This window comes from Canis lupus, chromosome 26, assembly GCF_048164855.1.
Source record: "Canis lupus baileyi chromosome 26, mCanLup2.hap1, whole genome shotgun sequence".
Classification (NCBI taxonomy): domain Eukaryota; kingdom Metazoa; phylum Chordata; class Mammalia; order Carnivora; family Canidae; genus Canis; species Canis lupus.
In genome coordinates this window covers 41,579,193-41,602,377 of record NC_132863.1, presented here as the reverse complement: position 1 = coordinate 41,602,377, position 23,185 = coordinate 41,579,193, and the positions used below count along the sequence as shown (strand labels likewise).

The window sequence follows — 23,185 nt, the reverse complement described above, 5'->3', positions numbered from 1 at the left end:
TTTTTTTAAGATTTTATTTATTTATGAGAGACACAGAGAGAGAGAGAGAGGCAGAGACACAGGCAGAGGGAGAAGCAGGCTCGTGGGACTCAATCCTGAGTCTCCAGAATCAGGCCCTGGGCGCTAATCCGCTGAGCCACCCGGGCTGCCCCCAATAAAACTTTATTCACCAAAATAGGCATTGAACCAGATTAAGCCATTGGCCTGTAATTGCCGAGCCTCGAATCTAGAATTATATTCCATCTCTAGCATTTCCTAGTTGGTGATTTGGCCCGTTCTCCATTCATTTGCAAAATGGACATAATAGCTACACCACCCCATTTGGCTTCAAGGATAAAATGGACCAGTGTATAGAAGATTCCATGGAAGTATCCCGTAAATGTTCCCTCTTATTCGTGGTAGTATTCTCCTCTTACAGCAAAGAAAGTCACGCAATTTAGAAAGGGCCAGATCCTAACTGCACCCGCAGCCTCTGAAAGAGGTGCCCACTGTCCGGGGAGTTTAACTTTGTCCCCCTTACTAGCTTTTGGCTAAAACTGCCTTTTCCCTCTTTCCTAAGCAAGTCCGTTCAAGGGGAGGGGGGGTCCTGGGAGGAAAAAAAAAAAAGAGGAACAGGAGGACGGAGGTGACCCAAATAGATCGGACTCGTGGGGAAAAAGATAATAAAGATAATTCTGCCCCAAGCTTGTCTCCTTTTTGGTGGATGACTCTCCTCCCCGGCTTACCACCCCATCTCCCCCTCCCCCTCCCCCCGTCTTGTCCTAAGGCTCAGGCTGTCCCGGGGAGCTCCAATCCTGAAGCTGGCTCCTTTGCACACGAGCGGGGCAAAACCAATGCTTATTTACTCCATTAGACCCCATCGTCACAGAGGAAAAGATGTTCTAGGATTTTGTCCCCCCCCCCTTTTTTTTCCGTGGGACATTCTTCCTACATCTGAGTTACCCACTTAAGTTTTTAGGATTTCTGGCAGCAGGCATTTGGCTTTGTCTCTCATTTCTTTGTGCTGATTGTCAAATGCCCACATATTATTTACACCTCCCTTTCTCTCTGGGGTTTCTAATCCCTCCCTTTCTTATTACTAGCATTTCTTCCTGGACCTCGCCTCCTTTTTTCTAACCAGCAGGAGAGCTCCCCGAGCCTCAAGATAAACAGCAAACAAGATTTTGAATTTCAATGACAAATCGAGCAAGCCCCGCAAATCCCCGGCCCCGCAAAAATTTTAACTCGGGGATGGCAACTTCTTCGGTTTTCCTGCTCTGAACATGGGCAGGCCCGGTTCCTCTTTCATTTTGGTCTTGTTGCATCTCTTCCTGAATTAAATTTTTCAATTAGCTTGCTTGTTACAAGGCATAAGGAGCTGCCCTCCTCTTTACCTCAAATTCCCCTTCTTCCCAGGCGTAACAGAAATTTGCTTTGCAAGACAAAGAACAAAAAGACCTCACGGGCTGAGCAAAAAGATTCGGTTGTATACACGATTTCACCAGGTTTCCAAATGCATAATGAAATCAGACTCCTCCCCCGGGAGGGGAGTTCCCTCTCCAACCTACTGCGCTCACAAAATCCCACCCACTTCTTTCCAAGGACACACTTTGTTCTAAATCCCCAAGGCTTCACCCTAGCGCGCACACACACACACACACACACACACACACACACTCACACAGAGAACAGGAAGCTGCACCTAAATTGTAAGAGTGAGCCGTGAGCCTTCTCTGAGCCCACGATGAACAGAGGATATGGAGCAGAATTACACAATATATAGCAGGCATTTGTAACCCAGGCATGGGACTCTAACGCAATAATCCTGGCAAGGCTGTCTGGCCCCTGGGTGGGGCTGGGGTTGGGGTGAAGGGGTGCGGGGGGCGGGGGGGGGGTGGGTAGGAAACATGACTTTTTCTTTCTTTCTCACGAGCTTCTCACTCTCAAGCTGGAGGGAAGATTAAAAACTACAGGAGAGGGCACGTGTTCATAATAGATTTTTAATGGGTTATTAATTCTCTGTTTTAAACCCTCATTTAAAAAAAGAAAACAACCCTAATTCAATCACTTCTCCTACGGATGAAGGCAATTTAAGGACAGGTGTGGAGGTAAGCTGCTGCTTTCAGAAAGCAGTGAGTGTGTTTGAGCAAAGAATCACAGGGTGTGCATTAGACTGGAGTATTTATTACATCCCTGTTTGCAGAGGCAAAGACTGAAATCCACCCGAAGTCCATCAGGAGGGGCAAGTAAAAGGCATCGGGGAGCACCATTCGAAGAAATACTATGCCACCATTTAAAAAGCCCATTATTTCTAACAGGAAATGCTCTCCAAAAGATCTAAGAGAAAAATGCAAGGTAAAGACAAAGAAAGGTATATTTGATATACATATATGCTGATCTATGCATAGACTATTTCTGGAATGATACACAGAAAAATTGCTGCTAATGACTGTCTGGGGGGGTGGGAGGAGGAAGATTTACCTTCCCCATAAACCCTCTGATTTGAATCTACCCCCAACCAGAAGCATGTATTATATTTTCCCCAAAATTTATAGCTAATTTTTTAAAAACTTCAGGTCCCCATAGAAAATTGCCCAATAGATATTTTAAGTGGGAAAAAAAAAAGTTGTACAAGTGTCTATAAATAGGGCTCTGGTGGTATATTTAAAACAGAGTTTAGGACACCTGGGTGGGTCACTGGTTGAGCATCTGCCTTTGGCTCGGGGCGTGATCCCAGGGTCCTGGGATTGAGTCCCACATCGGGCTCCCTAGAGGGAGCCTCCTTCTCCCCCTGCCTGTGTCTCTGCCTCTCTCTGTGTGTCTTCATGAATAAATAAAATAAATAAAAATAAAAATAAATAAAAATAAATTCAACATAAATAAAAATAAAACAAAGAGTTTATGTATACATACACACACAACATATATATACTTGCAAATTTATGGAACATGTCTGGAAGGATATGTGTCATACTGTTTGAAGTAGTTATTAGCTCTCTCTAGTAAACTCCTGAGCTAGTGAAGGTGAATAAAAGGAATAAAGGTGAATAAAACTTTTGCCTCTTTTACCTGGATTTTATATTGTTAGCACCTTTTAGAGAGAGATTATGTATTGCTTCTATGTTAAAGCTTTAAAAACTCAAATGAGGGGATCCCTGGGTGGCTCAGCAGTTTAGCGCCTGCCTTTGACCCAGGGCGTGATCCTGGAGTCCCGGGATCGAGTCCCACATTGGGCTCCCGGCATGGAGCCTGCCTCTCCCTCCTCCTGTGTCTCTGCCTCTCTCTCTCTCTATGTCTATCATAAATAAATAAATCTTTAAAAAAAAAAAAAACTCAAATGAGGGTTGTCTGGCTGGCTCAGTCAGTAGGGCCTGTGACTCTTGATCTCAGGGTCATGAGTTCAAGTCCCACGTTGGGTGTAGAGCTTACTTTATTTTTTTTTTAAGATTTTATTTATTTATTCATGAGAGACACAGAGTGTGAGAGGCAGAGGGAGAAGCAGGCTCCCTGCAGGGAAGCCTGATGCGGGCAGAACTCGATCCCAGGACCCGGGGAACACGACCTGAATCAAAGGCAGATGCTCAACCGTTGAGCCACCCAGGTGCCCTGCAGACAGAGCTTACAATTAAAAAAAAAAAAAAAAAAGCTACAATGAGAAAATAAGAGAAGGACATGGGCAAATACTGACCCACATGCAGGAGAAATGTGGGCCACATGTTTCCAGGGAAATGAAACTCCCAAGAAAATGTTCAAGGTAAATTTCTGCCTTTTGCCTCCTTAACAAATAGGATGGTCTAGTTTATTAGATATGCCAGAGGTTCTCCTTCCCCTGCCTGCTCTTGGCTGGGAGTGCTCCAAAGTGCTGGGCGAGGGGGCCCGGGTGGTACCTGTGTTCCAGCGAGCCCACCGGGCCCACCGAGCCCACGGAACCCACCGGGCCCACCGAGCCCACCAGGCCCACCAGGCCCACTGAGCCCCCCCGGGAGACGCAGGAGCCTCTGCCTCCCAGGCCGCGGAAATGCAGCGTCAAGCAAAGCGCCCGGCTCAGAATGAGCAGGACTCCGGCTTGCATTTGCCTTCCTGCCCTGCGCTTCGGAGCCGCACTTGAACGACTGCATTAACCAGAATGAAGTTCCTTGATGACAAAATCCTGACTTCCGCCGCCTGATGTTTTCTGTTCCACGGTCGGGTCAACAGGCTCCTGTGTGAGTCACCTTTGAGAGGCTGCCTCCAATGTGATCCCGGGGAAATGCGCTCTCCCTCCCCAATTAGCTCTCCAAGACCTCTGCACAGCTGCTTCTGCCCTAGGCATGCGCAAGAATGATGCAGGAAGAGACACATCTGAAAGAAGATTGTTTGGAAAGTCTTGATGTGATCCCGGTCCCCAGGCATTTACGCCGCAGTTTACCTCCTGAGAGAAACCTACTCTGCAAGGGAGCATGATCTATTTTCTGGGATTGAGAACACGCACATAGGATCAAACAGCAGCCCTAAGCATTCCTGCAAGGGCACTTGTGGGGGCAAGGAAATGCCAGGCTCCAAGTTTACAAGGCATCCAGTTTCCAGTGTTTCTGGGGCAGCTTTTTCTTGCTTCCACGAAGTTGTGTTTGAAGGGCCCCTGTCCCTCTCCCACAGTCATTTGGAAATTGTCAGCATTTAATCCGGGACCTTATGAGTTCTCTGATTCAGGAGAGAGGGGTGAAGTGTGGAAGCCGAATTGTTGCAAATGAGGAGGGTGACAGGACAAGGTCGGATTGGAAACTGGAGTTGGGCGGGGGCGGGGGGGGGGTGCCAGACTTCCACATCAGCAGACAGAGTTTCTTCTTATTTCGGATCCCTCGAAATTACAGCAGCTGCGTCTACAGGTATATCCGAGGCATCGTTTAGACTCCTTTCAATTCAGGTGGAATGTGAAAATAAAGGGAGACTTGACTGTCTCTCAAGATTTAAAAAGGATCCACCGGCTATTGTCTGACCTCCTCAGTGTCTGATTGACTAGTAGAAAACGCATCTCCATGGGAACAGATAAATGTCTGCTTTTCATGCCGTGAAATAACCAACTCAGCCCGCGGAGCCTCACCAACCTAGCACTTTATTTGGGCGGCTGTAAGCAGCCTCTCTCTTTTCATGTTCAGCCAAATTATCTGCCAGAATTTCTTTTCAAGTCTAGGGAAAGGAAAAAAAAAAGAGAGAGAGAGAGAGAGAGAGCTTCCTCCCCCCTCCCCCTTCTGCATGGAGTTAATTACTGTATTTTCAGCTGGGAGGGTGGGAAAAAAATACACACTGAGCTGAAATCGCACACAAAACAAGGCCAGCATGTTGTATCTGCCTGTTGTCTATTTGTTGTTGGAATTTTTTTTTTTTTTTTTTTTTTTTTTTTAAGGTACGGTTGTCTGCTGCTGTACTTGGGCCATGTCAGGGAGGGCAAGCCTCCGGCCTGGGAGGGAGGCAGAGCTGGGGCTGGCAGTTGTGAACTGTTTGCTTCCGTTTGTGCCAGTCTTGGGCTGTGTGACCTGAGGCAAGTGGGTAGCAGCTCTGATTTCATACTGCGATCTGAGATAGGGAGGTAGGGGGAAGGATAGAGACGCTCAGGTATCTGCCTTCCCTCCCCCCTAGGCCCCCAACATCTGCCGTTTTAACTCCCTGATCACTGCTCCAGCGCTCTGTGCCAGCAAAATTCGAGAACAGCTCTCAGGAGAGCTGGGGCTTTCTCGGGTGATTCCAGACACTTCTGCTTCTGTTCCTGGTTAAAAATACCACCGGAAGCAGCATTTTCTGATGAGATTGCAGCACTTCCAATCGAGTTTCTGAAGCAGAGGGGGAAAAAATAAATGAAAAGGGGAAGAGAAATAGAGATGAAATTACATACACACAGGCACACGTAGAGGTGTTTTTTCAACACACAAGGTCGAAATCCTAGGGTTGGGGCAGTATCTTAGCCTGTTTGATTCTAAAACTGGGCACAAGAATATGTGCGGGTTCCTTATTCTGCTGGAATCCATTCACCGTGCCTATTATTCTCTCCTTCCTCGTTTAAGCCGTTCGTGCCTTTGTCTCTCTCCTCTTCCTCGGCACCTCCACCCACCCACCCAACAAGTCTGAGCAGGAAATGTTTAAAGACCAGTGAACTGCAAACCCACTAGGCATTTTTCAAAAGAATCCAGGTTAAAGATACCTCCAGTCAAGATGTAGCAATCAAGTTTCAATTCCAGCTCTTCCGTGGACGTGATTCCTAAATATCGAAACCCCAGTGGTCTTTATCTGGACCAGCTGCTTCTGATGTCTAGAAGGAATGTGGCACATCAAGTGTGTGAACACTGCCTCTATTGTATCCAAACAGGCTGATTGAAGCCTGGATAATTGGCATGTAACCTTCTCTATTAATAGTGCAGACAGATATGTGAATTAGCTGAATCCCTCCGACATATGCCATGCATTAGCTAAAGGGGCTTACAATTCTCCAAACATCTCGGCTAACTATTACACCAATAATTAGGCTTTAGAACTTGATAACTTTGGGGGGAAATCAATAAATAATGGTGAAGCTCCCTACTGCCTCTGAATGAGAAGTGCCTCTGCAATGTTATTTAATTTGGGGTTCGAGGGTTGAGGGGTGTGGGGTGTGTGTTTGTGTGCGTTACTGATGCTGAGTTTCTGGAGGAGACTGGTAAATTTGGGGAATCTTTGTTTGGCTTCTGTACTCATCGAAGTACTGAATAGCAGCGTACACTTGTCAACGTCCTGTTTAAACATCTTGTAGAGGAATATACCCTGAATGAGGCTATTTAGAACTGCACATTTCTGAATAGATGGTTGGTCTCACATCAGTTCCTGAGACTACGTGGGCTGATCTTTAAGAGCCCCAACTGCAGTCAGATCACCCAGGTTTGAAGCACAGCTCCCCGACATACAAGCCCGTGGCCCCGAGCACTTGCTTATCTTCTCAGTGCCTCAGTTTTCAAATCTGGAAAACGGGGAGCACAAATACTCCTATCCCACTGGGGGCTTTGTAAGGGTTAAATAAGTTGTTGACTCATAAAATATTCAGGGGCGCCTGAGTGGCTCAGTGGTTGAGCGTCTGCCTTCTGCTCAGAGCATGATCCCAGGATCCAGGATCAAATCCCACATCAGGCTCCTTGCAGGGAGCCTGCTTCTCCCTCTGCCTATGTCTCTGACTCTCTCTCCTTGTGTCTTTCATGAATAAATAAATAAAATCTTTTAAAAAATAAATAATAAAATATTCAAACAATAGAGTATAAGTATTTACTTAACAAAGTATTAATAATGAATAATTATTACATATTGATAAATTAATTATTTATTTATAAATATTCACTAGAAGTGTTTTTCAAACTGTGGGTTGTAACCTATCAGTAGCTGGTAAGAGCAATTCAGTGAATCCCAACTATCACTTTTAGGATAGGATAGGAATAGGATAGGGTAGGATAGGGTAGGATAGGATAGGATAGGATAGGATAGGATAGGATAGGATAGGGTATTACATAGAAAGGGTAAGCACCATTTTATCAAACTCTTTGTGGTGTGTAAATAAGTGTGTGTGTGTGTGTGTGTGTTGTGTGTAGGTATAGTGGGTCCTAACATAAAAATGTACATACTTCTTCTAGTGGGTCAAGTTTTTTAAAAATGTGAAAAACCTGCAATCAAATAATTCAAAACCTGGAGACAAATGCATCAATAGGAGATTGGTTTAATAAATTAAGTTACATCCATTCAATGGATTATCAAACAGTTGCTCATATGAAACAAAGGTCAGTTTCCACGTGCTGAATTGCACTAGACCCCCAGAAGGAGTATTTTGTAGAAGGCAAAAACATTAAAGAATGTACTAATTTCAACCCTTTCTATATAAATATAAAGGGCTTTGCTGGGTGTGTGTTTGACTACCTGGAACCTCAGCCTGCTGACCGTTAGGCTCCTGTGCTGAGTGGGAGCTGGTCTTCCTGGAGGGTGGCCTGCCTGGTGATAGGTGATAGGACTACCATCCGTCCAGGTGAGCGAGCCAGAAGCCTTAGGACCACCGCTGACATGTCTCTCTCACTCACATTAAAGGATTCACAATCCATTCGTGTGGCTTCATCTTTAAACCTCAACCCCTTTCCAAGCTACTGTCATCTCTCCCCCGGGGAAACCACATCAAACTCTTCCTAACTAGTCTCCCTGTTGCCTCCCTATCCTTCTCAACTACCTAACTAGTCTCACTGCCACCTCTTAACTAGTAGCCTTCAGTCACCTAACTATTCTTCCTGCATGCATTCTTGCCTCCGTTCCGCCCATCTTCCCAGTGGGGCCAGAGAAACATGACCAGCCCCCATGCCTCCCAGTAGCCCTTGGGACAAAGACCAAAATCCTACAATAGCTTTTCTATTGGTTTCCTACGGATGCTATAGCAAAGCACGAAAACTTGGGTGGCTCCGGGGCACCTGGGTGGCTCTGTCGGTTTAGAGGCCGACTCTTGCTTTCAGCTCAGGTCGTGATCTCAGGGTCATGAGATTGGGCCCCGCTAGAAAGTCTCTCCCTCTGCCCCTCCCTCCACTCGCACACACGCTCTCTCAGATAAACAATAAATACATTTTAAAGAAAAACTTAGTTGATTGAGACACAAAGAGATAAGAAAGGCCCCAGTGCCTCACTCAAGGTGACCCAGACAACCCAGAAGATGGGAGGGGGTCCCGGCTTGATCTTGGGGTCATGAGTTCAAGCACCACGTTGGGCATAGAGATTGCTTAAAACTTGAAAAAAAAAAAAGATAAATAAATAAACCCAAGAAGAGGTAGATGCATGAGTCTCAGATGAGGCTCTGGGGCTCAGAGTCTCACTGTGGCTTCTTATCTGGGTGTGGCCTTCATGGACTCATTTAACCTCTTTGAAAGTGTCCTTGGCTCCCTCAGGAGAATAGCAGAACCTCCCTTAAGCTGGCGTTGCTGAAAGCATGAAAGGAAATACCGCAGGCCAAGTCTGCACAGGCCAGCAAGCATCCATAGGCCCCGGTGATGGGCTTACGGTAGCGGCAGCCACAGGTCATTTGCAAATGCTTTCTTTGGCCTGGAGTGTTTTCATAAACGAGGGAAATTTCTTCTTTTAAACTGTGTATTTTAGCCTCCACCAATCCATGAGAAGGTCTGGCCACCCTAGGGTCATCTCTGCAAGTGGCGCAAGCAGACAAGAGCCGAGGAGCACCTGTCACTCTAGCGCTCTCTCTTGGGCACCGCGGGCACCTCCCCTCTCCCCTGCCCAGGACTAGGTCCCATTTCACTCAGACCGTGCCCTTGTTGGCAACGGAGTTTGCAGGTCAGGATCGGAGCAAACATCAGAGACTTTCCTGAAATAGGGCAGGTATCTAAGGGAGGACTTCGAAGGCGTGAATGTGGTTCAGAGAAAGAAAGAAGAAACAGAATACTTGGGAGCTAGCAAAATCATTAGGGTCCTGTAGCGGGCCCCCCAGCCTGGGAGACTGTGGACCTGAAGAAAGGAGCTGTGGGAGAAAGCCCCCTGATTAGGGCTGTGACCTTCGGGTGGAAGGAGCAGACCCCCTAGGGCGGCTGGGAGTTAGGGAAATAAATACCCCCACCCGTGTCCTCCTGCCAGTCTCCCACAGGTGCCTCCCACTGGCCAAACCCAAGTGGAAACCAGAGCAAGGGAGTCTAGGTAGAGTCTAGAAAGGGCAGCCATAGAGCGGGGAGGACAAGGTTGAAGAGGAGATCGAAAGGGGAAAAATGACCAATATTTAATATACCACTGATTTTAAAATTCTTCCTCTTACCATTTTTCGCTATGAATAACAGATTGTATTAAAAACCACCCTCTTCATTACTCATATTTTCAATCCCAGTTCCTCTATATTTTTAGAGCCTTTCCACCCAGCCATGTAGAACCGGACCCCTTGTTTCTCCCAACCATGTCCCATTCACATGTCTAGCATCCACCTAACGCTTTTTTTTTTTTTTAATATTTGTTTTGCAGGTTGCTGTTGCTCACTGAAGACAGGAACTGTCTTATTCATCTTGGAACTCCCAGAACCTAGCACTCTTGTCAGACATATAATAACTACTAAAAACCCGGAGATGGTGGGTGGATTTCCATGTATTGTTCTCGTAATGGAGGGGAGGCCCAAAAAGTGAGTGGTAGAGAATAAATGTCATCACTCACTGTTCCCAACTACATCCTCTTTCAAAGAAGCCAGTGGTCATTCCCCAGATCAACAAATTAATAACAGTAGCGGTAACAATAATATTAGACCAGTATTTGGGGGGCACTTATTACACGCCACTCTATACATGCATATGTATGCATTCATCTATTGTCTTTCAGTAATACTCTAAGTCATATAGTATTACGCCTATCTTGCAGAAAAGGAAACTGAGGGATAGAGAGAGTAATTATCCAAGGTCTGTACTGGAGTCAGGATTGGCCACCAGAAAAAAAAAAAAAGGATTGGCCACCAGATCTGATGGATTCAGAGTCTTCAGCCATAAACCCTGCCTCTTCTTGGTTAACATAGCCTTAACTTACTATTACTTCTAATATTTCTAGGCTGAACTATATGTTATCCTTTTTTTTAAGATTTTATTTATTTATTCATGAGATACACACAGAGAGAGGCAGAGACATAGGCAGAGGGAGAAGCAGGCTCCCTGCAGGGACCCCAATGCAAGGCTCCATCCCAGGACCCTGGGATCATGACCTGAGCCAAAGGCAGATGCTCAACAACTGAGCCACCCAGGTGCCCCTAAAGATTTTGTTTAAAGGTTTATTTATTTTTATTAGAGAGAAAGAGAAAGACTGAGCAGAGGGAGAGGCAGATGGAGAGAGAGAGAGAATTTCAAGCAGACTTCCTGCTGAGCATGGACCCAGATGCAGGGCTGGATCTCACAATCCCGAGATCATGACCTGAGCTGAAACCAAGAGTCAGATGCATAACAGATGAAGCCACCCAGAAGCCCCTATATACCTGTTATCCTTATCAACATGTATCAGATGTTTGGTTATGCAGCAAGTAGAGACCTGACTTATCCAGTGGCTTAAGCTTATAAGGGTTGTTTCCTCTATAAAACCAGAAGTCCAGAGGTCATTTACTTCTGGCTTTGGTTCACTGGCTCAAGGATATAAAGGGATGAGGTTTCTGGGGTGCCTGGCTGGCTCAGTAGATACAGCATGCAGCTCTTGATCTCCAGGCCATAAGTTCGAGCCCCACATGAGGTATAGAGATTGCTTAAACTTTAAAAAAAAAAAAAGATGAGGCTTCTGACATGTTCTTGGACTTGCCCTCTTAGTCACAAAGTGACCACTTGAGTTCCAGCAATCGTTCCCATATTCCACGCAGGCAAAAAGAGAAAAACAGAAGGCAAAATATCACCTGCCCACTAGAAGAGGCCTCTTGACAGAGCACTCCCAGACATCTCATCTATGTTTTCTGCTTTCACTTCAAGAATCACCTTTATTGGAGGCACCTGGGAGGCTTAGCCAGTTAAGCTAAGTGTCTGACTTTAGCTCAGACTATGATCCCAGGATCTTGGGATTGAGCCCCACATGGACGGGCTCCGTGCTCAGCAGAATCTTCTCCCTCTCCCCCTTCCTCTCCCCCTGCTTGTGCTCTCTCTCTCAAATAAATAAAATACATATTTTTTAATTACCTTTATTGGCAAGAGTGATGAGGATATATAGATACATCATCGGAGCATTGCTGGGTCCTACAGTATGGAGGCTCTGCCCTTAAGAAAGGGAAATGGGGGTGGGACACCTGGGTGGCTCAGCGGTTGAGCCTCTGCCTTTGGCTCGAGGTGTGATCCCGGGGTCCTGGGATCGAGTCCTATATCGGTCTCCCCACTGGGAGCCTACTTCTACCTTTGCCTATGTCTCTGCCCCTCTCTCAGTGTCTCTCATGAATAAATAAAACCTTAAAAAAAAAAAAAAAAGGGGGGGGGGGCAGCCCGGGTGGCTCAGCAGTTTAGTGTGGCCTTCAGCCCAGGGCATGATCCTGGAGACCCAGGATCGAGTCCCACATCAGGTTCCCTACATGGAGCCTGCTTCTCCCTCTGCCTCTCTCTCTCTCTCTCTCTCTCTCTCTCTCTCTGTCTCTCATGAATAAATAAATAAAATCTTTAAAAAAATAAAAATAAAAATAAATTTAAAAAATAAAATTAAAAAAAAGGAAGGGGAAATGAGTGCTAACGAGACAATTGATATTCTCTGCCACCATCCAAGTCTTTCTGTATATCTATCCACATTTATATCTTCATATATTTATGCTTTACTCCGGGGTGTGATAAACAAGGCCCACTGCCTGCTTTGTAAATAAAGCTTTATTGGAAAACAGCCGTGCTCATTTATTTATCTATTGTTGATGGCTTCTCTCCCCACACCCCACAAAGGCAGGAATTGCTAATTCCAACACAGGCCATCCAACCCCCAGAGCCTAAAAATAGCTAATATCTGACCCTTCACCGAAAGAGTTTGCCGACCCCTGTTTTACTCTCTCCCTTTCTATCTTTGGAAAAACGCATTGTACCTCACTGGGACCCATTCACTGAAATGAGAACCGAATATAAGAGGTGAGCCAGTGAGCCATCCTGCACCATGACCGCAGCATCTCTTCTCCATCCCCGCTGCAGCTCGCATTAACAAAGAGCATTCAAGGAACATCTGAGATTGAAGAGGCATTTCCACTGACATCTGAGCCGTTCCATCCTGTCTTCCAGCAACGCTCACGACAATGGCAATCATTTTCACTAAAGAATAAACATACTTTTTGCCTCCAGATGCCCACAGACGTTCCGGGAAACTCACACACGGGAACAATCTAAAATTATCCAGCTTTGTATGCTATGGAAATAGTCTCATTCAAAGACAACTTCGTATTTGTTGAGATAATTACAAGTTTGATAAGTGCATATTATCTGAGGAATAATTTGTGAAGAATTATGCACGAGCCTAGGGTATCGGTTCAAGGATAGTTTATAGCAAATCTATATAGATTGAGATAAATCCAAAATATTTATGTGCCTATTGGCACATAAAAATCCGCCTGCCATTCTCCCATTCAGTTCTCCGTACAGGGCAGGTGTGGTTTTTTTGCCAGGGATTTGCAGCTGAATAAATCTCATAATTCAAAACGCTTCTCTTTGCCAGCCTACCAGCATTGCCACGTGGCTATACCATAAACACTTTGTAGTCCACTCAACTTGCTAGCTCCAAAATTGGGTCTCTTGACAAATTTGAGAGGAAACTCCCAGTACATCACATTTTGAGGTCAGTTAGACATTTCTAATATTTTATATAACATTATTTTAAATGCATATTATTTAAAATTTCAAAAAAGAGAATAAATAGAACTCAAATTCTCATAATGTTGATCACACTGTATTTAACTTGAATATATGGATTCCAGAAAAAAACAGAGGATATAAAAATCGATCTGAAATGCCTCGGAAAAAAAAAAAATGAAATGCCTTGGATGGGAATACCTGTCCGTATATCACAAGGTTTCTCAAACGTGGCATTTTTGACATCTGGGGCCGGAAAACCCTTTGGTCTGCGATGCTGTCCTGTGCACTGCAGGATGTTGAGCAGCATCCCTGGCCTCTCCCCACTAGATGCTAACAGCACTCCCCACTCTGTTGTGACAACCAAAAACGTCTCCAGACATTGTCAAATGTTTCCTGGGAGGCAAAATCACCCCCTGGTTGAAAATCACTGCTGTAGTATGTTCCAGAGTATTTGTTTTGGACAGAAATCCAGATTCTCTGCTATTTACTAGCTGCAGAAATGTAGGCATAATTTAACCTCTGCAGACCTGTTTTCTTTCTAGTACAGGTCCATAATAACAGTGTTATCTCACCAGGTTGTTGTACCATTAAAGGTAACAATACAGTAAACCAATAAATTCTCAAACCAGGGTAGGTATTATCATCGGATTATCCTTCTTAATTATCAGTGTATCTTTTGGTGCAGAGTCCTCATTCTGGGTTTTGCAGAATGATATGCCAGAGACAATTGCCCCCAGCTGGGTCTGATATGAAAAACTCGGGGCGCCTGGGTGGCTCAGCGGCTGAGCTCCTGCCTTCAGCTCAGGGCGTGATCCCAGGGTCCTGGGATCGAGTCCCACATCGGGCTCCCTGCATGGAGCCTGCTTCTGCCTCTGCCTGTGTCTCTGCCTCTGTGTGTATGTGTGTCCCTCATGAATAAATAGATAAAATCTTTTTTAAAAATAAATATATGGGGATCCCTGAGTGGCTCAGCAGTTTGGTGCCTGCCTTTGACCCAGGGCTTGATCCTGGAGTCCTGGGATCAAGTCCCACATCAGGGGATGCTTCTCCCTCTGCCTGTGTCTCTGCCTCTGTGTGTGTGTGTCTCTCATGAATAAATAAATAAAATCTTTAAAAAAAAAAAAAAGGAAACTCATGAGCTGATGAAATAAAAAATAATAAAAAATTTCCAAGTGAAATGAAAAATTAGATTTCACAAGCCATGAGAAAGATTTTTTTTTTTAACTAACAAGCAAAATGAGCCCTCTCCTCCCCTTGGCAGGCAGAGGAAAAGCTTCGGGAAGCATCCTGCTCCCAGGCCAGCGCAGAGGGCTTTAAGGGAAACACACAACCTCCTAGAATGACCGCAGAGGGTGCTGATCGTTGCCGATGCCAACGTGGGGCTCTCCTGGTGCCTGGGTGGAATAAACGTGTTGGCTCTTGAAAGAAAGAACCAGGCAGATGGCTACCAGCCCCAATTATTTTCAAGTCATTTCTCAAGTGTGTAAACTATTGGTACTATTGTCTGCCTCTCTGCTTTCGGGAGGTTATTATCAGCAGATTAGCTGTTTGAAGCATGCTCTCTTGCCTCTGTTGTGCTGAAGAATGAAGCCTTCCCTTGAACACGGCACTTCCAAAACAAAATGCTGGCTCTTGAGAATACGTTTTCTCACCCCTCAAGTCCTGAATGGGAAAAATTTGGCTGAGATTGGCTTCTCCCGTTCTCTGAAATATATGCATAGCCCCTAGGAATTTATTCTTCAGATGGACTCCCACGCAGGTGAAAATAGGGTCCGGGGCTATTTACCGCAGCGCTGTTTATAAGAGCAAAAGGAGCAGAAAATTATTTAAGTGTCCGTCCAGGGGAGACCAACTGCATAGATTAATTAAATGGAATACTATGTAGCAATAAAAAAAAAAAGAATGAGGAAGTGCTTCGCCGATATGAAGCAATCTCCAAAATACACCGCGAAATAAAAACAAACAAGACGTACACAGCACACATCACAGAGGTTGCTTGTATGTTCAGAGAATAAATCTGGAAAGATACATGAGAAACTTGTAAGAGAACTTTTCTCTGAGGAAGAGAACCGGGTCACTTGAGATTCAACAACCTTTTGTACCGGATGAACTTGGTACCATGGCAAGTGATGACTGTTTTTCTTTTTTTTTTTTTTAATAAATAGGGGACTTAAAAGTTTAGATAATACTCTTCCTCAAAATGAAATGTATGACTCTAGTATTAATGTACCTTTTTAAAGATTTTATTATGTATTTAAGAGAGAGAGAACACAAACAGGAGGGAGGGGCAGAGGCAGAGGGAGAAGCAGGCTCCCCGCTGAGCAGGGAGCCCGAGGCAGGACTCGATCCCAGGACCCTGGGATCATGCCCTGAGCCGAAGGCCGACACTCAACCCAGGAGCCGCCCAGGTGCCCCATTATTAATATAACTTGCTGGAAAACGAGAAACAGTTTAAATTGAACAATCTTCGGGACGCCCGTGGCGGGGGTGGGGGTGGGGGGGGGGGCTCAGCGGTTGAGCACCTGCTTTCGGCCCAGGGCGTGACCCCGGGGTCCCGGGATCGAGTCCCACGTCGGGCTCCCTGCAGGGAGCCTGCTGCTCCCTCTGCCTGTGTCTCTCCTTCTCTCTCTGTGTCTCTCATGAATAAATAAAATCTTACAAATAAAAATTGGACTATTTTCTCCCCTTCTCCCCCCGAAGTTTCCTAATTCCCGAAGGAGGGCAGCCCCGGTGGCTCAGAGGTTTAGTGCTGCCTGCGGCCCGGGGTGTGATCCTGGAGACCTGGGATCGAGTCCTGCATCAGACTCCCTGCATGGGGCCTGCTTCTCCCTCTGCTTGTGTCTCTGCTTCTCTCTCTCCTCTCTGTGTATTCTCATGAATAAATAAAAATAAAATCTTAAAAAAAAAAAAAAAAAAAGATTCCCAAAGGAGCTGAACTGATAGCACAGAGTCTCTGGGTCCCCTTTACCCAACTTCCACTATTATTAACATGTTACAGAACCACAGTTCATTGATGAAAACGAAGAACTCTGACACTGCGCCGCCGCCGTACGCGTCTCTAACCTCCAGGCTTGGCCCTGATCCACCTGCGTCTCTACCGCGGTCCGCGCGGCCCAGGAGCGCGACCCAGGGCAGGGCGGCTCTTCGCGGCTCCTCCGCCTCCTCCAATCGGGGGTGGCCACGCCCCCTGCCTCCTAATTGGCTCCACTCTCGGCCAATAGGAAGCGTCGGAGGGAAAGGCACGAGGCTCCGGAGGCGGCCTGGCGGCTCCTCCGCGCCTGCGCACAACATCTCCCGAAGGCCGCGCATCTTCTCCAGGCAGAGGCCGAGCCTGGGAGATGCTCCAGGGTCTGTGCTGATGGCATCTACCTCTCGCTGGGCGCCTTGTATCTGCAAAGCTTCCTGCTAAGCATTATTGGGACACCCCGGCGGCCCCGAGTGGCCGGAGCTTACGTTAACCCCATTTTATGGATGAAAGTACTGAGGATTCCAGAAGCTAAGTGGCTCACCCAAAGTCACAACTGCTTGGTGGCAGGACAGAAGCAGGCCAGATCCACTTTTTTTTTTTTTTTTTTTTTTTAGTTTCACCTCTGTAGTCTGTTTCCTTCAGTCCTGGAAAGTCCTGCGGTATGTGTGAAAACCAAGGCCAGGGGAGGGACCATGCTACATCCAGTGCACACTTCACAAGAACTTGTGTTGAAGCGCAGGCTCCTGGCTCCCTCTTCCCTCTCTACCCCCAAGAGTATATTTTGTAAAGAAGGCAAGTGACGGATCCCTGGGTGGCGCAGCGGTTTGGCACCTGCCTTTGGCCCAGGGCGCAATCCTAGAGACCCCAGATCAAATCCCACGTCGGGCTCCCGGTGCACGGAACCTGCTTCTCCCTCTGCCTATGTCTCTGCCTCTCTCTGTGTGTGTGTGACTATCATAAAAATAAATAAAAATTAAAAAAAAAAAAAAGAAGGCAAGTGACTTGATCTCTCTCAGGCTCAGTTTCCCCATTAGGTGGGAATAGCATTACCCAGCTCAAGCTTTGAAACTCACTTGAGGTCATGGAGCCTAGCAGGGGCTCAATCTACCAAAGATTTTGTTTTGTTTGCTTGCTTCTGTGTGTTTGCTTTTTTGCTTACTGGCTAGATACCTCTGCTTCCCTGAGGTTAGAAGTGAAGAAGGCCCCAGTAGGAAGTCAGGAGCATGATGCAGGGAAAGATCCATCGGGCCTAGCTCAGCTGCGGGACCAGTTTCTTTTTATTTTCCAATCAGGGGCAGGCCCTTGGTAAAATATGATAGACACTAAATGCTAGAAAAATGAAACAGAAAAGCAAAGACATACACAGTGCAAGTCCAACTTTTTCTTGGATTCTGTAGACATTAAGCTGATCTATCAAATTCAGCAGACCAGCCCTGTCTGTGCAGACCACACAGAAGGCAGCTCTGGTTCTAAGGAAACGTTTAGAGCTCTGTGCATGGGCCATTTTGCACACTGGTCTGTCCTGTAAAGTGGCTCATGTGAGCATTGCACAGAGTAGATCTGGGGACACAGACTCCAGAGCTCACAGCGCAGCCAGCACAGGAAAGACCAAAAGATGGCAGGAAGTACACAGAGAAAGGTGATATTCAGCTCCAGGTACATTTTTGCCATGGAGAAAAACCAGCCCAGCATCGTCAGACCCGCAGATCTCTTCAGAGGAGCTACAAATTTTCACATGAAAAATCTCCCAATTTTTAAATGCGCTTTGATACTTAAGAAGACTAATTAACTGTGCCCTCCAACTGGTGAACAGCTTCATAACTTGTAGGGTTCTATATGAATTGAGAATGCAGAGTTCAAAATCATTAAGAATTTTAAGGGGGCGCTTGGGTGGCTCAGTTGGTTAAGCATCTGCCTTCAGCTGGGGTCATGATCTCAGGGCCCTGGGATAGAGCCTTGTGTCCAGCTCCCTGCTAAGCAAGAAGCCTGCTTCTCCCTCTCTCTCTGCTACCTCCCTCCCCCACCCACTCATGCTCGCTCTCATTTGTCTCAAATAAATAAATAAAATCTTTTTTTTTAAAAAGGGGTTTTAAAATATTGACAGCCAAGCGAGCATTCAACTAAGTGTGGGGCCTGCCCAGTGCATGAACCCATGAAGGCCAAACAAAATGTCTTTGGGTCAGTCTTCATGACTTTTGTTTTGTTCCTTGAGAGAAGGGGCTGTGTTTTCTGCAAAGCTTCCATGTACAGGGCCTCCCTTGCGTAGCAAGGGCTCAAGGATCAGATGAGATGAAGCTCTGTGTGGATGAATGAGGAGCAGCAGACATAGGTAGAGCATCTTGGGAACTCTAAGCAAATACAGCAATCAACATTTTATGGGATAGGAAACAAAAAGGTTCTTAATCTTGAGGGATAGCCCCAAAAAAGGGTAAAGACTTGCTATCAGTATCAAGCGCTTAGGTGCCAGACGCTATTCTGAGCATCTTATATATATTTGCTCATCTAACCTTCACAAAATCCTAAGCGGCAGGGAGAAACCAGCCCAGCATTGTCAGACCTGCAGATCTCTGCAGACCGTGAGATTAAGTAGTGTGTCCAGGGTCACACGGCTGCGAAATGGTGGAGTCCGCATAAGCATTTAGACTGTCCGGTTCCAGAGCCTGCGCCCGCCGGTAACACCAGGCTGCCTTGGGATGAACGATGGCTAGGCTTCCTGGAGTTCCATGGAATCCTCAGGCTGCTCGGGGGAGAGCAGTTTGGCCAAGGAAGTTTTTGCCAGACTCAGATGGGATGAGGGGAATGGCGAGGAGAGAACCAACAGGAAGCATAGTTGGTGGGGGAGGGGAGGTCTGAAGAGTGAGGGGTACACATGGCTCCAAGTGGCCCCCGAGGAAATGGGCCTCCTCTTGCAGCTCAAGGACATTCAACTTCTCCTCTGGAGACAGAGACCAGGGTGGGGAGCTGGGAGTGGGGGGAAAGTAAAGTGAGTCAGTGTGACCTTATAGACGTGGGACAAGGGAAGGAGAGTGAGGAGAAAAATGCAGAGCCAGAAGTATCTGAGCAAACTGGAATGTGTAAGGCACATTCAAGAGCACCAGGGTTTAGCCCCCCCCCTGCCAGGTGGCTCAGCAGAACATCTGTCTTTGGCCCGGGGCATGACCCCGGGGTCCAGGGATCCAGTCCCATTGGGCTTCTTGCTCCGTGGGGAGCCTGCTTCTCCCTCTCCCTCTGCCTGCTGCTCCCCATGCTGTTCTCTCTGTGTGTGTCAAATAAATAAATAGAATATTTTTAAAATAAATAAATAAAAATAAATTTACATTTGGGGGATATATGGAGGCCCAGTGCATCTCCCCCTGTTGTGTTCACTTACAGCAGGATCAAGTGCAGAGGGGGTGCTCAGTAATGTTTGTTGAGTGAATGAATGAAGTTGAGAAATTACAGCTGAACCCAATGGACGGATCCATGTGGGTTGACCAACAAGCACCTGGGTGGCAGGGCCTATGGGTACAGAGGGAATCTCAGTTGAGAAAAGAGTCAATGTAGAAATCCAGCCCCCGGATCTGGCTCCTAAGTCGAAATGAAGGAGTGGGTTTGCCAGAGTTTGAACATTTACAGACGGCTCACGCCAGACCCACCAGCGGGCACTGTTTCTCAACCTCTGCGCTACTGGCATTCGAGGCTGGACAGTCCTTTGTTGCGGGGCTGCCTTGTGCACTGTGGGAGGGTTAACACCGTCCCTGGCCCCTACCCGGTAGATGCCAGGAGCACCCTTCCCTGGAGTTGGGACAACCAAACTATCTCCAGAAGGCTCCACAAGCCCGTGAGGGCAAAATCCCCACTGAGAGCCCCTGCCTTGAGATAAACTACCTTGTATTTCCACCAAGAAGGCCCTGGTTTCCAGGATTTCTGCAGATGGATCTGGGAGCTCTTGACACATCCAAGCTGAGAACGTCAGAGCAAGGCTGCAACTCCAGGGCTTTTCTGCAAAGACCCTTTCCAGAAGGGGTTCTGTGGAACTCCAGCTCATCGGTGTCATATCCATGTTCATGGCATTCCTGTTGTTTGTTGTTGATCCAACTGCTTTATTCCTTTTTTTTTTTTTTCAAATATTTTATTTATTTATTTGACACAGACAGAGAGCAAGAGAGCACAAGCAGGAGGAGCAGCAGAGGGAAAAGGAGAAGCAGGCTCCCCGCTGAGCAGGGAGCCCAAAGTGGGCCTCGATCCCAGGACCCTGAGATCATGACCTGAGCCGAAGGCAGACACTTAACCAACTAAGCCACCCCGGCGCCCCTCAACTGCTTTATTCTAGAAATGAGGACACTTAAGGCCCAGAGAAGCTCAGGAACTTGTCCAAGTTTACACAGCTAGTTGGGGAGCAAGTAGATAGCTTATTTCTAACAGGCACAAACTCATAGCAAACCAAATAACAGGTTCATGAGTTGGCAAAGGACATTCATTTTGTCCCCTTTGACCTCAGACAAAGTGAGTGGCTGAGTGTAGAGCCCGAGGTGGGAGCCCATTCCCGGTTCCAGCCTGCTCCCTGGGGCTTTCTGCTCTGCTCCATGTGAAGGAGGCAGGGTTGCCTCCTGGTCTGGACATAATCAAGTGATGATCTTTGGAGAAACCCCAAAACAGGAAAGAGAAAGAGAGAGAAGGAAAAGCTCTCCAGACGAACACGTCGGGAAGGAAGCGGCAGTCAGCCGAGTCGGTGGACACCACGAGACAATGTTTTTGCATAAAACAATCTGAAGCAAGCAGAGGAGGTGAGTTTGTTTTGGAACGAGATTGTCGCGTGTCATGCACCGTCCTCACGGAAGCCTGACTCACCTTTGTTAGCAGGTGTGAGTCAGAGCTGCGCCGGACCGTGGGCATCAGGGCCGTGTGTCAGACCAAGTCCTGGGAAGGGCAAGGTGAAGAGTCAGCGATTCTCCCCCTGGATGGTTCGAAATGTCCAACAACTCCAAAGCCGGGCTCCTGCCTCTGGCTGCAGATGCACCTACGCTGGGGTTTGCCCAGACAACCTTGGGACAGGGCTGCCTCCTTTTCCTACCTGCCTCCCATGCTTCTCAAACTAGGTTGGGGCCCCTGCTGGGGTCCAGGTGGCGTGGGTGGTAGACAGGCAGAGGCAAGGCAGCCAGCGGTCAACTTAGTCATTCAACACGTTTTTATTTTTATTTTTTTTATTTTTTATTTTTTTAAATATTTTATTTATTTATTCATGAAGGACACAGAGAGAGAGAGAGGCAGAGACACAGGCAGAGGGAGAAGCAGGCTCCATGCAGGGAGCTCGATGTGGGACTCGATTCCGGGACTCCAGGATCACGTCCTGGGTCAAAGGCAGGCGCCAAACCGCTGAGCCACCCAGGGATTCCCCATATTTTTATTTTTTTAAAGATTTTATCTATTTATTCATGAGAGGCACAGAGAAGCAGAGACACAGGCAGAGGGAGAAGCAGGCCCCAACCACTGAGCCACCCCTAATATGTTTTTATGTATTGAGCACCTACTGTTCTAAGACACTATTCTAAGAGCTGAAATACAGCCATGGCCAATCCCTGCAGTCCCAGAATTTACCTAGTAGTCCCTGGAGACAGTTAATAAACAGATCAATGTCTTAGGGTATCAAATGACAAGAACTCTTATGAGAAATATAAAGGCAAGGGGAGGGCTGGAGCGTGATAGCAGGGATGAGGGGCTCTTTTGGAAGGGGGCACTGGGGAAGACCTCCAGGAGGAAGCAGGAGGTGTGAAGTTATGTTAGAACCTTTACCAACAATATTTGGGGTGAGAATAGAGCCCACTTTCGAAGGGGGAGGTTGCTCAAACAGGTACGCGCACACCCATGTCCACCGCAGCACTGCTCACAACAGCCCAAGGGCGGGAGCACCCAGGTGTCCGTCAACAGATGAATGGATGAACAAAATGGGTGGATCCACACAATGGGATACTATGTGTCCTTAACAAGAAATGAAATTCAGACCTAGGGACGCCTGGGTGGCTCAGTGGTTGAGCATCTGCCTTCGGCTCAGGTGGTGATCCCAGGGTCCTGGGATCGAGTCCCGCATCCGGCTCCCCGCAGGGAGCCTGCTTCTCCCTCTGCCTAAGTCTCTGCCTCTCTCTCTGTGTCTCTCATGAATAAACAAATAAAATATTTTTTTAAAACATTCAGACATAGGTTACAATATGGATGAACCTTGAAGACATTATGTTAAGGGAAATAAGCCAGATACAAAAGGACAAATCGTGTATGATCCCCCTTATCGAGGTACCCGGAATAGTCAAATTCATAGACGCAGAGCAGAATGGTGATGGCCAAGGGCTGGACAGAGGGGCGTCGGGGGCTGGGGAGAGCGAGGACTTGGTGTTTAATAGGGACAGTCTCAGTTGGAGATGATGACAAAGCTTTGGAGATGGTCAATGGTGATGGTTGCACAACAACGGGAATGTATTAGTGTCACTGAAGGATGCACTTAAAATGGCTAAAATGGGGAGCTTTAGGTTATGTATATGTTGCCACAATTTTTTTAATTTAGCTGGGGAAAAAAAGAAGAGGAAAGAAGGCAGAGACCAGAACAACATTTAGTGAGTGAAGCTTACTTTGAACCAGTCAGCTGTGAAGCCTTTTACATACATGATCTCATCTAATCTTTACAACATCCTTAACATTAGGTATGATCCCAGTTTACAGATGAACAAACCAATGCTCACAGCCATCAAGGGCCTTTCTTTTTTTTTTTTTTCTTTCTTTCTTTTTTTTTTTTTTTTTTTTAAGATTTTATTTATTTGTTCATGAGAGACACAGAGAGAGGCAGAGACACAGGCAGAGGGAAAAGCAGGCTCCATGCAGGAAGCCCGAGGCAGGACTTGATCTCAGGACCCCAGGATCAGGCCTTGAGAGGAAGGCAGATGCTCAACTGCTGAGCCACCCAAGCGTCCCATCAAGGGCCTTTCTC

The 23,185-nt window shown here is 46.8% G+C and overlaps 1 long non-coding RNA gene across 3 annotated transcripts in view; it reads right to left on the bottom strand.

Moving 5' to 3' along the window:
- Positions 1–4,789: 4,789 nt before the first annotated feature.
- Positions 4,790–23,185, bottom strand: part of LOC140618649 (uncharacterized) — a 44,378-nt gene continuing 25,982 nt past the window's right edge. The window contains exons 3-4 of one of the 3 annotated variants that reach the window (XR_012018715.1): positions 21,061–21,129; positions 4,790–5,786 (exon numbers count right to left, since the gene is read on the bottom strand). This is a non-coding gene — a long non-coding RNA (uncharacterized lncRNA). Of the gene's footprint in view, positions 5,787–12,318; positions 15,056–17,009; positions 19,192–21,060; positions 21,130–23,185 lie in introns of those variants that run through there. The other 2 variants (XR_012018716.1, XR_012018714.1) reach the window with 2 other exon arrangements.